This window comes from Erpetoichthys calabaricus, chromosome 1 (genome assembly GCF_900747795.2).
Source record: "Erpetoichthys calabaricus chromosome 1, fErpCal1.3, whole genome shotgun sequence".
Lineage (NCBI taxonomy): Eukaryota > Metazoa > Chordata > Cladistia > Polypteriformes > Polypteridae > Erpetoichthys > Erpetoichthys calabaricus.
In genome coordinates, this window is record NC_041394.2 from 247,618,094 (window position 1) to 247,631,205 (window position 13,112).

The 13,112-nt window shown below is 38.3% G+C and overlaps 1 protein-coding gene across 1 annotated transcript in view; it reads right to left on the bottom strand.

Annotated features, from left to right (window-relative positions):
• Positions 1 to 12,863, bottom strand: part of usp6nl (USP6 N-terminal like) — a 308,470-nt gene extending 295,607 nt beyond the window's left edge. Inside the window, exon 1 of the mRNA XM_028813853.2 lies at positions 12,485 to 12,863. The gene's annotated coding sequence lies outside the window, so the exon portion shown is untranslated. The remainder of the gene's footprint in view (positions 1 to 12,484) is intronic.
• Between the last annotated feature and the right edge of the window lie 249 nt (positions 12,864 to 13,112).

Here is a 13,112-nt window from a genome sequence, read left to right on the forward strand (position 1 = left end):
TAGGGGGCTATATTATAATATTCTACCTATTACAGTCATTAATATAATTAACAACTTATGCATGAGATAACTTCACATTTGATGTATGCAATAAATCCACAAGTAAGTCAAAAGCAATAACGGCATTTTTACATGGATCTTCTTTCAAATAAATTACAAGTCTCCATATTTTTCTTTCATTATTATAACATTCCGTTTGGAAATGAATATTCCAAGGTGAGCACCACGTAATAGCCGCGTTAGTTCAATTTAATCAAATATCCCACCTAGGTTGAGCTGCACACAATGAAAGGTTCATTACCAATGGATAGCCGATGTTCAGACCATAATAATGATGTACAGTTGTCAACAACTATTTATTTGTATTACGTCATAGCTGTGTAAAAACGCAACAAATATAACTCCTATGTAACAGCTCATCTTTATGTTACACACAATGCTCTAGACAGAGTCTGAGCAAAGTTTTGTGTCTTAAAACAGCATGATAACATAACTCAATATACTGTAACATTTACAGACCCATTTAATTTAATACAGGGTCAAGGCGAAGAGAAACCTAGTTGGGTGCATTAGAGCTCCAGTCCATCACAGCGCCCTGCCATACCCACATTTATCTGGAAACAGCAGTGCCTAACCCTACCCCTAACCACTAAACCAACATTTTTAGATATCTATTTGGTGATGCTGAAAGACGTGAGTTAATTTAATTTCTATTTGGCACTCTTTGAGACATACTAAGTGCCAAATAGAAATTAAATTAACTCACTTCTTTCAGCATCACCTAAAGCCTACCCAAATTCTAAACCTAACCCTGCATTGTCAACTTTCATCATTACATTTTTATTTTCATTCAAGTGCCAAACAAATACACAGACTTGTAATAGCTAATTTTAAGTGATTCAAGAAAACCAGGTATAAACTAATTAAAGTTTTATTCAAATGGAATGTAAGAATGAAGCATCAGCATTGGTAGAAGTTTTACAAAATACAAACCCTAAAATACTAGATTCAGAATATGTCCTTTGTGTTGGTAATAATTAAAAAAAGTGTTATTTATTAAACAGACAGGTCAGCTGAGATGCTACTTCTATAATTTAGTTTTATAAGGAATACCAGCAAACCGCGATTCTCAAAAGAATCGCAAATCCAAGAATGGCAATCACTTTCTGTTCCCTCCGATATTTGGTGTTCGCGTTTGGGTGGTGGTTGTATTGTAACGTGAAGTTTGGTTTACAGGTTGTGTTGTGTTGTTTAGGTGCCACCTACTGACTCTGGGAAGCCCCTGGGTTTGACTCTGGGGCGCAGTGCGCGTGCGCTTCGGTGCATCTGGCATCCGTGCATATATACAACCTTCGTTTAGTAATATAGATCATCAACAAAAATACAGACAGAAAAATATAAATTATTAATAAAGCATACATAAAAACACACACAATGACAGTGACTAAAGCCTGGCACTCAGGAAGAAGTGCTAAAAGTTTTCACTGTTAAGTATAAGGATCACGCACCACTAAAACTATCAGCCTGTGCATGGAAGGTGTATCCTTGTGGCCAGCAATACACCAAGCATAACTGGTGCTGGATTAAGTCCATGGACTAGCAGACCATTTTCAGCCAAGTGGACAGAGTGTGGGATTCAATTGCTCTCAAACAGGATACCGGTACTTTGGTCTGTCAGTCAACTGGAATAAAAGACAAATGCATTCTGGAACACAAATATTTAAGGAAATCGCCTGCTGTACAAGATTACTTCAAGAATCAACTCCATATTGGGACAATGAAAATCTATCTTGGAAATCCATGGGCACTTTTATGGCAACCAACTGAAAAGGAGGCCCTTGTCTTTACACTTACAAAAGAACATGCATTTTTCATAGCTTATATTTTATTTTAACCTCTGTAAGGCCTGAATATATGTCATTTTCAAAAGAATATCATAAACTGTATCAATTAAAACGTAGTATACACATGACAGGATACAAGTCATATGGCCTAGGCCTAACATCTTTTCCTCTGTCAGAATGTAGGGAAAATAAGTCACATGGAAACAGGCTTGTCATGATGTCTTTGTTTTTCAATAACTCAAATTATTACAGTATCTGGAGAAGAACTGACAGAAACACCAGAAGGATGCCATTTGTCTTTGACTTTAAAATAGCCATTTATTTGGTCTGCAATGACATTGCAATGGTGAAGGAGTTGCCAAGACCTTATTACTTGGAGAAAGGAAAGGAAGAAGAGGAAATTAAGCAAACATCAGGCCAAAAACTGTCAGGTTACGTTAAAAGATTCTGCATTCTTTAAGACTGAGCTTCTCTCAGTAATATATCAGCAAAAGCACACTTACAATGCAAAATAAATAATACTGACTTTGTGTCCTGTTCAGGGGCCTCATTTATAAAACTTGCAAACACCAAAAATGAGGCTTGAAATGTGTGTATGAAACTTCCCACACAAATGTTGGGATTTACAGTGATCCCTCGCTATATCGCACTTCGTCTTTCGCGGCTTCACTCCATTGCGGATTTTAAATGTAAGCATATGTGAATATATATCGCGGATTTTTCACTGCTTCGCGGATGTCTGCGGTCTACAGTACGTGTGCTTCCTCAGTTGATTTGCCCATTTGAATTGAAACAAGGGACGCATTTGAATTGAAACAAGGGACGCTATTGGCGGATGGCTGAGAAGCTACCCAATCAGAGCACGTGGTTAAGTTCCTGTGTGCTGCTGATTGGCTCAGCGACGGAGTGTTGCATTAACCAGGAAGTGTAATCTCACTCATTCAACATTAACGTGCACAAGCGGCAACAGAAGATGCAAATGATTGCAGAAAAGGTAAAAGTTTTGGATATGTTGAAGGAAGGAAACAGCTACACGATGAGTCCACGATTCTTTTTATTTAAAAAGGAGGAAAAGCATATAAGATCTACGGCCGCAGTGTCTTTTAACCAGGGCGCAAAATGAGTTGCAAGTGGACGTGATAAGGCAGTAGTCTGGATGGAATCTGCTCTAGGGATTTGGATTGAAGAGTGATGGAAGAAGAACAACGGCGGTGCTAAACAGTCGCCTGAAGAGGCTCCTTTAGAAGAGCTGTAACGCTCTCCTTTGTTGTGCAGTAAAATTAAACTCATCGTTATCGGACAAGTCGTCGTGGCATTGTTGGTGAGTAACCATAATTAATTATTTACGTACAGTACTTATTACATGTACAGTGGAACCTCGAGATACGATCACCTCTGTATACGAGAAATTCAAAATACGAGGAAGGTATGAGCGAAAAATTCAGATCTAAATACGAGCATTGGCTCACGTAACGAGCCATGAGCCAGGCTGTGGGTATAGCTCGCGGCTTAGCGAGGGGGCGTGGTAGCTGTAGCGAGCCGCAGGGCGATCTGCGGTGTCTGCATTTCTCACCTAAGTGCACAGGTGGGAAACTGCCCACATCCATGATTTGTCCTGTGGCTGATGGGCTGGGCAGGGTTGCCACCCGTCCTTTAAAATACGGAATCGTCCCGTATTTGAGAATGAAATTGCGTGTCCCGTTTTGAATCAATACGTATGCGTCCCTTATTTTTTTGTATTAAAAGTGGTAACCCTAGCAGCTGCCATGTCTTCCCCGCATATATAGAGAAGCGCGAGCCGGTTAAGGGGGAGAAGAAGTAAAAGAAAAGAGAGGAGAGGAGAGAGAACGGAGGTTGCAGGAGGAGGCAGGAATCCGCAGCAGTAGGAAGTCGGTGCGAGACAGCGAGCGAGTACAGGCTCGCGTGTAGCTGAACAGGCGAGCCAAACAGCTGAAGCAGGACGGTGTAGAGAAGGTCAGCTGCATTAAGTGTCTCGCCTGTTGCAGAGCCCGCATGGGAGAAGCAGGTGAGACGCTAACAGAGAAGAAGCACCGGGGATTGTCATCTGTTTTTTTGAAGACTGCTTCCTGTTGACGTTTTAACCTCGTGTTAAAGGATTGTTATTCTTATGTACTTTAAACCTCCACTTCACAACTGTTTTAAGGATTATTTATTTAAAGATTTATTGAATGCTCTACTGCACTTTGGACACCTGTTTTGATTCTTTTAATAATCAGTTATATTATTTACCAGTGTTATTTATTAAAGGTAGACTACAGTATATATAATTTATCAGTGTTATTTGTTAGGAAAATTGATTTTTATGTTAATATATTTGGGATGCGGAACGGATTAACTGGATTTCCATTATTTTCAATGGGGACGTTTGTTCTAGATACGAGAAATTCGCTATACAAGCTCAGTGCTGGAACAAATTAAACTCGTATCTAGAGGTTCCACTGTACATAGTTTAGTGTCACTGTACACACATTTTACTGTATACAATTTTTCTTGCGTTGTACGTATTTATTGCTGGTGGCCTGTCTGTCGTAATGGCTGTAACATATGTGATATCGGAGACACTTGATATCTTTAAAATAATATTTAGGTTTTATTGTATGTAAACTGTGTTTACATACATAATTTCAACGAATCTTACCTAATATCTAAGAGAATACAAAGGGTTTATGATGTATAATTGTGCGTGAAATATTTGTAATAGTGTGGGAGAGTTTATAAGGGCTTAAAATATATAAAAATAACCATATAAACATATGGTTTCTACTTCGCGGATTTTCTTATTTCGCGGGTGGCTCTGGAACGCAACCCCCGCGATGGAGGAGGGATTACTGTATACAAGAAAACTTGATAGGGGAAAAATATGTATATAATTACGGCAGCGTTGACCCATACGTACGTAACATTTTGGACAAACTGTGAAATGACAATACTCTTGATCGAGTAGGGAAACACAGCCAAGCCAGGTAAATGACGACTCGCACACATACTAATTCTTATCACTGAGCCATTATTACAATGTGCATTGACGTGACAAATATATTACACCTCAAAAGTGATTAATAGGATGTACAGACTATATTTGAGTTCACTTTTAAGAGGGCCAATGCTCCATATTTGAACTGAAGAACTTTTTTGTTAATTTTGTCAATTTATATTGGACACATGTTGTCATTTGTCAGGTAACTGGTGAATGGGTCAGGAATATCTCAGCCAAGCTTCACTTGTTCATGCTCACTGAGAATGAAGTCTTTAACAAGCCGACAAAGTGCAACATCCAATTTTCATACGGAGTGGGTGCATATACATATGACATAACATGTTGTTACCAACATCAAAAGGCAATTTGTAGCAGTGTCCGTTTTTTTAACGTAATCAGAGCACTTTAATGCAGTCCTATTGCAATAAGGGCACCCAGAGAAAATGAAGCTGCTTTTGTTAACCGTAAGTAGTTACATTCTAGTATCATGCAAGTCATCTATGAATCCAAGATGAGACTGCCTGTTATCATGAATGCTCTGGCATAATGCCACATAAAAAGGCCTCTCCAATTACAGATGCCATTCGCGTATTGGAATCACAGCATGTTAATGTGCTTTTTCCTCCTCCCACTACACATACACTCTGCTAGTGACCAGCAATCCTTTGTCTCCAGAGAGCAAACCTTTTTTTCTTTTATTCCAGTCATGGTGCAGCTGGACCTCATGCCATTTACACCGGCAGTAACATGCTGCCATTCAACATACTTGCACTTGTTGCCGACACCCATGGTTAGTCCAACAAATAAAGGTTCTTTGCTTGCCTCTAATTTAGAGAAAAGAACTTCTATCTCACTCTACATGATGTGTCATGTACGAGGCTGCTCTAATAGCCAATGAAAGTCTGTAGCATTGTGACTGCATATGTATGAGGTTGATTAGCATGATCTATATATCATAGTTTCAGGGCATAACCTGGTGGGGTTTGAAGCGCGTTCATGAACACACATTTACAAGCTGATTGTGATTTATAAAGGGAAAATTGTGTAGAAACTTGCATATGCCAGGTTTAGTAAATTATTTTTGGCATACATATTTTCCTGATTTATGTCGTATATGTATTTTAACTCTCAGAATTATGCAAAGTTTTATAAATGAGGCCCCAGGACTGGTTCTGTAAGTTTACTTAAAACTGCAGGAAACTAATTCAGTATCCTAACCCTTTACTGATAATAAATGGGGATGAAAATGGAAGGATAGATTCATTAATTGATTACATTCACATAGTACTTCTCTAACCTACTTAAAGCGCTTTTACATAGACAATGTGGAACCATTTCAACCACCACCAAAGGTAACCATTCATCTGGATGATGCAATGGCAGTCATTCTTGAGCCAGTACACTTAGTACGCATTAGCTATTAGGAGGTGATGAGGTGAGAAAGAAAGCCAGACAATTAGAACTAGAGGATGATTGGGGAACCAGAATGGGCAAAGCCATGGTCGGGAATTAAGCCAGGACTTCAGGAAATACCCTACTCTTTTCAAAAGATGTCCAGGAAACTTTAATGACCACACAGATTCAGGACCGTAATTCTTTATTTCATTTGAAGGCTAGCACCATTTTATAGCAGTGTCACTGTTACTGCACTAGGGGGGTTAGGAACCAAACATACCAACCCGAGGGTAAGCACCTCCTGATGGCTTCATCGAGTCATCTTCCAGCAGCAACTCTAGCTTTCCCTAGATGGTCTTCCACCCAAATACTGGTCAGGCTTGAATATGTTTAGCTTCCCATGAATTACCTGTTCTGAAGTGCAGATAATATTAAAGAGAACCAAGGTTATGGAGGTGGGGCTAAAGTCAAAAAATAACTCCATAATCACTGTAAAATTAAAATTGTTAAAATGTATTTAATTATGAAACTCTGTTCTTGATATGGTATATGTAAAAATACGGTAAAATACCATAAATACAGCACCACATCACAAACATTGAATACATTGATAAAGGCAACAGGAATGGCAGTAGATGTGCTTTTTGGATTCTGTTGGGAGGATTTTTTTAATGGGACACACTTCTGTTCAATGGAACTGATTCAACCATAGGCCTGACCATAGGCCTCAAAGGGTTAACATGTTTGGAATGCTTAGGTGGGCCGTCAATGTGAGTATTGGGGGAAAGCGAATCCAACAGAATAAACACATTGCTCTCTGAAAGAAAACTACTTGGAACATAAAATTAGTGCTCTGTTCTACAACAAACAAACAAAAGAGGCAAAGAAACTCTGCCACCATTATTTCCCAGCAAATGTACTATTAGTTTTAACTGTGATGCATCCAGAAAACAGATGGTCAAATGCGGAATGCTCTGGTGCAGTAGACTGATATACCATTGTGCCCATATTTGTCAGTATGGGCTTGTTGGTGGATTAATAAAAATGACAAATGACAGTTTTAGCTGAATTACATGTAGGGTGGAATGGTGGTTCAGTGGTTACTGCAGCTGCCTCATGATTCTGAATAATCAAACCAGTTATTTTGTTGCCTTGGTTTTCCTCTTACAAGCGTAAGACCTGTACAAGGTTAAGTGGTGATGTTAAATTAATTCAATGTGGGATTGTGGATTAGGCGGGTTGGAGATGGTATATTCAAAGGTTAGTTAAAAAGTTTTAGCCTAAACCTAAAAGGAGTACAGTGATGATTTTGCAAGTGGACTAAGACTATACCCAGTGTATGAAAATGTATGAATTACAAGATTTTCGCACTTGTGGTGTATTGTGCCAACATGGATGACACAGAACCAAGAATCATGTTATCACTGAATTTCTAACACAAGACTGCAATAATCCTTCAGGGATTCGTTCTTGTCTAATCATTGTGTACCATGACTAGACCCTTCACACACCACAGTCAACAGATGGCCAAACATTTGGGCAGCCTTTAACATCAACTAAAGACAAAACTGTGATGAAGAATCAAAGAATGAGGATGTGTGAGATAGCAGACATTAAAGGGATTAGTTATGGGTCAGATGAATACACTCTTCATGAAAATGAAAAAAAAATGTTCCTTATAACTGGGGATTAAACTGTGATACTTCACTATGACCAAACAAGAACTGAAACAATAGAAGCATGATGATCCCCCAATAAAGATACATAAAAGTCCAAGTCAGTGAATGCAAGATCATATGAACAACTTTCTATAATGATGATTGTGGCGTCCATATTGATTCCATGCTTCAAAAGGCGCTATAAATTGGTGAATATTACAATGACTGGTTTTGGCTTTTGCTATAGTCAGTCATGTAAAAGTTCTAAGGAAAGCTACAGATAATCCCCTTCTTTAACAAAACAATGCCCAAGCTTGCGCTACATAAGGCTGTAAAACTGTGGATTCAGAGATGTCATACCAGACCCTTCCCCAATCTGAAAGGAGAACTTCATGGAACATATTATGACAAAGATATCAAGTCAGCTACAGAAGAGTGGTTGCACAAGCAACACAAAATGTTTTCTTTCATTGGCATAAAAAATACATTACAGCACTACCATTATCATTGCCGTCACATTATCATTACAAAATGTGTATTAGTGTTCAATGGAATTGTTTTGAAAAAATAGAACGTTTAATTTAATTGCTGTTTCTCTTAAAAAGTACAAGAAAAATGTTGATTGCCTCTCATATGTAATGTTGAATTACATGCAAATGACATTATGTGTTAAGAAAGTTTAAATCTCTTTGGAATCCTGGTATTTATCATTTTAAACATAAACTGCTGGTTGGCAGATGCAGAGTTTAAACTCTTCTTTTATAAAAGGCTACAAGTCACCTCTTATAACAGGAACTGTTGAGTTAAGCCACAACATAACTGCATTTACACACACTGAGAGTCTAAAAATGTGGTATTATTATTATTAATAATTAACCAAAATCTGATATAGACTTGTATCCCGGCCAGAGCTGTTTTTCTTCTAATGTTACCAGTACAGGCTCAGGCTCTAACAACTCTGAACTGGACAAAGTGGGTACCAAAAGGAAATGGAAAAAATGAAGCATATTTGAAGAATATGGCTATGGATAATCAAAAAATAAACAGAGTAGTTGAATCTTATAATCAGGTAAACTGTAGGACTGAATTGCCTTTTCTCATTGAACAGGAATATTCACTTTACATGGAGTAAAGTCTCCAAAACACACAAGACAGGAGAATGTGCCCTCCCTTTGTTTCATAAATAGTTTTGTTTAAACAGGATTCTCTGTGATTTTTATTACCCCATTATCAAATGCTCTTCACTTGTTGTGCTACTAATAAATGTAACTTCATTAACCGAAAATGCAACAAATAGTAAGAGTAAACAAAAGTCCATTTAAGTATGGCAGTTATCAGACTGTTGAGTACCAATCTGGCCAGATGCCTTGACACCAAAGCCCCATCACACTACATGATAGGGAGTTTCGGACATCACAAATAGAAGAGTGGCCTGACTGTCCAGAGTCTTGTGTTTGTTGTACCACAAGATTGCGGCTGAACTCCCCATAGCATTTGTACAGGCACCAACAAGGCAAGCATGTTAAATGGCTGTCAGAATATGGTGAGCTTATGGTACTTTAAAATTTTTAGTATGTTGAGATGCAGCGTTGTAATCCGTCGTCCTCTTCAATTCATAGTTGTGTCATCTGCCACCTTCAAGACGACAAGGTCCAGCAACTACAGTCATTAGCTTTAACAAGTTTGACACCAGCTTGAGCAGAATTTCAACTAATAGCAGACTGCCTACGTGAAATTACCTTTAGATTCCTTAATTTCTTGTACCTTTAATTAAATTATAATTGTGTTTAATATGCTTCCTACTGTATTTTATACACACATATATTAATATACAGCATGTGTACACAGTGTACAATTGTAACACACTATATAATATATGGAGTTTATTGTTATCCTGCAATTTATGTATATTCTATATCATTTACACTGTGTGTAACAAATAATAAAACATAGGTTTTCACTTTAATAGTAAAAGATATTCTCTAAGAACATCTAAAAGGTCCAACTCCTGCCAAGCACAATACTTGGTAAAAAATGTTTATCAAATATATGATCAGTGTAAATCTGAAATGTTTTATTCAGGTATATAAAATACCACCTTGATTGTTACATTTTTAATATATTAGAAGACACCAATGAAAATATTTATTGATTTAAGGTAATCTATACAGATAAAAGTCCAATTATATAGACAAAAGACTAGTCATACAGCCCACGTTGAAAAGGTGACATTTTAAACTACTGCATAAAATTATTTTTTAAAGAAGCATGAAAAGTATATGAAGGAGGGATCCATGATCACTCTGCCTGTTGATCTAAAAAAAGGACTTATTGCTAATTGAGGGTGCTCAACAATTAGGATGAATAACAGAGGTGAGATGTGGAGTGTCATACTGGATGTTCAGTTCAGTAAGAAGGCTGATGCTAAAAAATAAAAGGTCAGCGGAATGTGTACTTTAGTTTCTGCATAATCACACCTTAAAACACTTTGCTATCTCTGTACTTTCAAGTTACTGCCGAAATTCTCTAAAGTCTATAATTACAAAAAAAAAAATTAGAATTCACCAGTTTTCCATTCCAGCTTTTCCAGGAGGGGGTCCCAGAATGCCAGAGCTCATCTTTGCAAGACAGAGCACAAGCCAGGCCAGGTCATGTTAAAAAAACCACCAATCCAGTTTAGTGTTACCAATCAGTCTAACACAGACCTCTGTTGGAAGTAAAAAGAAACCACAATGTGCAGGGAAACCTGATGTGAACAAAGGGGAATATGTAAACTGGTGCTGTGCACATCACAAGGCGCTTTACAAAGCAGAAATGAAATAGGAATACAGTACAGGATAAGTACCAGGATAGGCTCCAGCTGCCCAGCAATCCTGCCATGGATTAGCAAATTAAGAAGACAGAACCATGGATTGACACTTCATAGCCTTGCATTATATTTAAAGACTAAAAAACTACTGAGTATGTTTAATGTCTCTTTTGAATTATGAAAGCTCACAAAACAGTAGTATGCCCAACCATAACCACCATTAATAAGTATGCTAACTGTACTAAAGTTTTCCTCAGTTTTTTTTCCTGGAAGGTATTAAGAACTAGGTGCATCATGAACATCAGGTAAGCTGCCTTGTATTTTCTATTTCTAAATTTGTTTTATCACGGCTGTGGAGTGCTGCATGTTGTGTATACGCGCAAGTAAGAACTTCGTTGCACTTAATATACGTGCCAAAACTGCTACTACTATTAAGAGTGTGCTACAATGACTGAAATTCATATAGTTGTTAAACAGTTCTACTGGGGGATCGTTCGGACACATTACGATTTATGCGCAAGGTTCATCAACAACTGAAACCGTCTGTCCATCCATTTTCCAAACCCTCTTTACCCTGTCGCGTGGTAGATGGAACGCATCCTAGCAAGCGCAAGGTAGGAACAATCCCCGGACAGGGCGTCAGTCCATCGCAGGATCAACACACACATTTACGCTGGGGCCAGGATAGCATCCCAATCTATCTGCCACACAGTTCACTACGCGTGCGCTACAAATGGTACGGGCCGATTTTCGTTCCACGGTACTTAAAACAAATTGACCTTCAAGAGATGAGGATGAATAATGTGTTTGTTCATTCTATTGGCTACGATGTAGTACTTGTAAAAAAGCCCTACTAAAGGCCTTAGAGTACACCACTTCACCAATTTCGTTCTAAATGTTGTTTCTTCGATACAAGTTTAAAAACTTCGCAATACATTCACCGTAAACGAAACAAATAGTGAACGCTAGCAGCTATGAAACGATGTACCAAGGAAAACATTCATAATTATCCTTTTTCAAATCAGGTTGTAGTAAAGGTTTTACAGTCTCACACGAAATAAAAACTGAGAAATAAATCAATGATTCCAGTACCGGCCAGGAAGTGCAAAAAGGTAAAACAATCCACACATGTCGCATATTCGAGCAAAATAAAAACTATTAAGTCTGTAAAACTATTACCAAAAGGTACATGTTTATCGTTTGTTCCACACTCCAATATTAAATTTTTAATTTTGTAATTACTAAAGTTCCAGTACAAAATCGTGCATTTAACGGTTAAACTCCTCACACTTTCACTTAAGCAGGCGCTCCAAAGACACGCACTACGTCAAACATCGCCTTGTGAGTGAAAGGTAATCCTGTCCAATAGACAGGCGAGAGGCTCTATTTGAGCCAATCAGCGAAGCCGGTGGGACGCACCCACCGAGTCTGTCAACACGACCGCAGTAGGAGGCTGGCCGGAGGGTTAACTCAGTAGGCCGCAATTCAATGAAAACTGCAAAGTTTTGAATACAATGAAATATTTAATTGGCTTTGTGAAAACTATAATAAACCAAACATTCCGTAGTCGACACCGAACCTCTCAATATTTTATTCGCTATATGTTCTAATTTGAAGTCCCAATGAACACAGTGACACCTTTTTTCAACAACTCTACCGTACTTGGAAATTAGGGGGCTTATATACACGATAAGCCCTGCAGGACACAAGAAAGTTTCGGTTAATATTCCCAAATAACTAATAACCCCAGGCCATTAGCATGCGTAAGTAACACGTTTACCTTGACTTGAAAGGCGCGACTCTGTCTTCTTTATATTGTAGGCAGTTTTTTCCTTGCGTTTTGAGTTCTTTTCAGAAGCCTCATGATCCCTGACCAGGAAGTCGCTCCCGTTTCTCCTGATACTGAAAGTCTACTCTCACTATGGAAACCCCCGCAGGGCGCTCTGCTCTGCTCTGCTCAGCCCCTCTGCAGGTAATGCGCCGCCACCCGGCCCTCGCACGCCAGTCCTGAAGGAGACTGCTGTTGAGGTAAGAGCACCACAGGCAAGGGAACTGAAAACCTGCGGTTCTGTGCCTTCGGACGGGCGCATTAAGAACTTCACTATTTGCTATATCTTGTATTAATATTTCAAAATATGAAAATGTAAAATAATGTTGGTGCGCATTTTTTCACAGACACAATACCTTCGGAAACTTTTCAATTTGCTGTTCTACACGTTTTGCTTTCTCAGTGTTAAATGGTTATAAATAAGTGTCCTGCTTAGATATAAAAGGGTTTTTTTACAAAAAATGTTCTGCAGGACACAACAAAGTTTTTTTAGTAATTTTTTGTAGCTTTTGCTTCACACAGTATACTAAAAAGTTAAAACAGTCAGTACTGAGTAATAAAGTAATAAAACTTTAACAAG